Here is a 3,436-nt window from a genome sequence, read left to right as displayed (position 1 = left end):
GTATCCAGCTTGTTTCCCCTCCCGTGTCTGGCTAGTTCTTTCTTCAAACTGTCTTCTACAAAGCAGCCAGATTATTCTATTAGAACTCTGCACAAATCATCATTCTCTCAAAAAACAAAAACAAAACAAAAAAAAAAAACTCCACTTTCAACAACTCTCTACTGAGAGCATCCAAATCCCACAGGCTGGCTGGCTGGCAACTGGAGTCTCCACGACCTAACCCATGGACCTTCCTTTCAGGAAATCCTTCACTCCAGTCACAGCGGTTTACTCATTATCTCTGCTGACCCCTGTGTTCACAGACCAGTGTCTCTCAAATATCTCCACCAAAGGCTCCCTAAACTACAGAGGAGGGTGGCTCAAGTACATCGAGGGAGATGTTGCTTTCAAGTCCCGTGTTTTATATAAAAAACTCATATGAATTTTGCATTCCTAGCACATAATATATCCATCCGTATTTGTATTAATACATAAACATCTTAGATTATAACCACTCTGTAAGATTGGATGAGTCCAATCTCCAGGGTCCAAGAAGATGTGTCCAAGTAAGCCAATGGTTTGTGAATCCTCTAGCTTACCACAAAACACCATTTTCCCCACCATCACAAGCCCACAGTCTGTTCTCCTGGCTTCCCTCCTCCCTACCCTGACTATTTCGGGCAGCAGTCACCGCCTCCTCTGAGATCCTACTCACTGTAGCTTGAACTGTGGACCATCTTTTCATAAAGAATTCTGTTCCCCCAGATAAAAGGTAGGCTCTCGGAGACAAAGACCCTCTGTTACACCAGTGTTTTTCCCCTGGGTGTGGCACGGAGCTCTGAGCAAAAACAGCCCTCAGCAACATCTTCTGTATTCCTCAAATGCTTTAAAGTGTCTCTTTAACGTTTCCATTTTACATTGATTTCTTTCTTTCTTGTCTTTTCTCCTCTTTCTTTCCCATCCCTTCAATGGCATTTCTTTCTCCTTCTCTCCTATTTCGGGTCTGAGTGAACCAAACACTGAGTTATCCCTCAAAGGTAGGAGTTTTTCTGATGCTATGCTTTAAAATGCTTCCAACAGAACAATATAAAGAGTGATAAGAGTAACAAAGAATGGCTTATTTATTTGTTTATTTGTTTGTTTTTGGCATTTTATCAAAGACAGGCCCTGTGCTCAGAGATTTATTTGACTTGTTTCATGATAACACACCAGTTGAGAATCCCTCACTGAAGTAAAGTGGAACATTTCAGAAAAGTACACAAGCAACTCTCAGCTTCCTGGAGACCCACTTCCTTTCTCTGCCCGGCCTCTCCCATTTCATGTCTCAATAACAGCCCCGCCGAACGGAAGAATGAAGGCAGGGAACTCATGGAAGGAAAGGCTTTGAAACAGAAGGTTAAATTGAAATGAGGTTCAGTCATTAGCTCTGCTTTCTGTGGTCCCCATTAACCCAGGTGATTGAAAGGGCAATGGAAGGATGTGTCAGCTGAATCACAGAATGCTATTGAGGTTTTCTTCCACTCAGTGGGCACGAACTATACACACACACACACACACACACACCCCTTTCCCTCCAGCCCCTCCCCCAGCCTTTTTCAGAGGCTGGAAATAACAAGCCTCATCCAGTCGCATGGCATCAGTCACGCCAGCCAGCACTCTTTTCATCTGTCACTGGCCGGCGCATCCATAAGTGTAAGTATAATTGGGGTGAGGGAGGGAGGCAGTGTGCCCAGCGGGCGTGGCCTCCTGGCTCCAGGTGAGAATCGACCTTTCCAGACAATGCTGTGGCCACGGTCAGGTTGCCATAGCACTGATGATGAGAACCAAACACATATGCACAGAAGCAAGTAATCACGCACCAAATGTTCATTCTTTTGCTCTCTTGTTGACTGGCTGAGCAGATATTTATTCGTTGGAATTCTGAGAAGGCTTATGTTTCATTATGTTTATGCAGTGGTTTCCAGTCTATTAATAGCATGTCCATTTTTGCAGCAAACTTCCTCAACCATTAAGGCCAATTTCCATTAAAAATTGTTTTCAAAAATTATCCAAAGAGAGACAGAGTTGTTGCTTTTCTATAGATAGAATTTCTGATTTCCTTGAAACCTATGCTGACATCTTTTAGGCAAGCAGGAGTGTGCCAGTTTGCGGAGCTGCAGGAAATTTTAATACATCTGCTGGTTACAATCTGTACTACCTATCAGCACAGCATCTAAGTGCATAGGCCAGGGTAACAAGAAGAAAGGAGGATAAACTTCTCCTGGGACTCTGGTCTATTTGTGTGCCAAGCTGAATTTTTAATTTGGAGAGCAATTCTGCAGAAATGAACAGAAACTGCTATCTCAACATTTTAATAAGAATAAGCCCCTGAGCCAATGTGCAATCGAGTGCAGTGCTTTCTAGTAATTTCATTTATACAACAGCTCCACAAGCTGTTTCTCTCTCCACATTCAGATAACCCTCGTCTCTAGGGTGACCAGAAAAATGATATTTTAATAATGTGCCACATCTGTGATCAGAAATACTTAATGAAACACTCTCATGATCATATGGGTAACAAGCTTCAAAGAACTCTTTTCCAGATTTAGACAGGACCTCTTTGCTTCTTGTGGTAATTTTTCAGTATCGTCTGCAAGGAATCGTTACCCAAAGACACGTGTTTGGCCTGAGGTCCAGCATTTTTTTCAGCTAGGAGACTTTGCTGGCTCCCACGGAACTTCTGGACCGGTGCTGTCCAATAGAAATATCGATACAACGCAAGCTGCATATGGAATTTAAAATTTTCTGGTCATCACATTAAGGAAAGTAGAAAGAAACAGGCGCAATTGATTCTAATTAATTAATGAATGCATTTTGTTTAACACAACATAGCCACAAGATTATCATTTGGATGTGTAATCAATATAAAAACATTCTTAATGGGATATTTTACATTTTTTATATTACGTCTTCAAAGTCTGGTGTGCGTTTTCCATTTACAGCCCATCTCCATTCCGACAAGCCAAGTTCAAGGGCTCCATAGCCACGTGTGGCTATCGTATTGGGTGGTGCAGCTCTAGAGCAAAGAGCTCCTGAATAGGTAGTCTGCAACCACTCACATCAGGAACAACCTGAGAATCTTAATAAGAAGGTGAATTCCTGGGCCCTGTTCATGACCTACCAAATCATATCTCTGGGGGGTGGCACTGAGGGATTTGCATCTTTTAACAGCTCCGTAGCTGGAGCTTTGCTTACTAAAACTCGAGAACATCCGTGAGGCTCCCTGTCCCAAACTGGCTCATAGTCCTTCAGATATCACCACCACAACCCTCACTGTTACCGACCAGGGTTCCTGACCTTCCCCAGTCAATAGAAATTGACTAGAGGCCAGGCAAGAAATGCAGGCAAGGCTTTACCGGGGCCCCTGCTGCAGCAGCGGGGGAGGGAGAACAAACAACAGGTTCCCCTGCTTGTTCGT

At 43.4% G+C, this 3,436-nt stretch overlaps 1 long non-coding RNA gene across 1 annotated transcript; it reads left to right on the top strand.

Moving 5' to 3' along the window:
- Positions 1-965: 965 nt before the first annotated feature.
- On the top strand, positions 966-3,110 carry LOC118884213. The gene is made up of 2 exons (XR_005017231.1): positions 966-1,671; positions 2,961-3,110. It is a non-coding gene; the product is annotated as an uncharacterized LOC118884213 (long non-coding RNA).
- Positions 3,111-3,436: the final 326 nt, after the last annotated feature.

This window comes from Balaenoptera musculus, chromosome 18, assembly GCF_009873245.2.
Source record: "Balaenoptera musculus isolate JJ_BM4_2016_0621 chromosome 18, mBalMus1.pri.v3, whole genome shotgun sequence".
Taxonomy (NCBI): Eukaryota; Metazoa; Chordata; class Mammalia; order Artiodactyla; family Balaenopteridae; genus Balaenoptera; species Balaenoptera musculus.
This window is presented reverse-complemented; position numbering and strand designations above follow the sequence as displayed.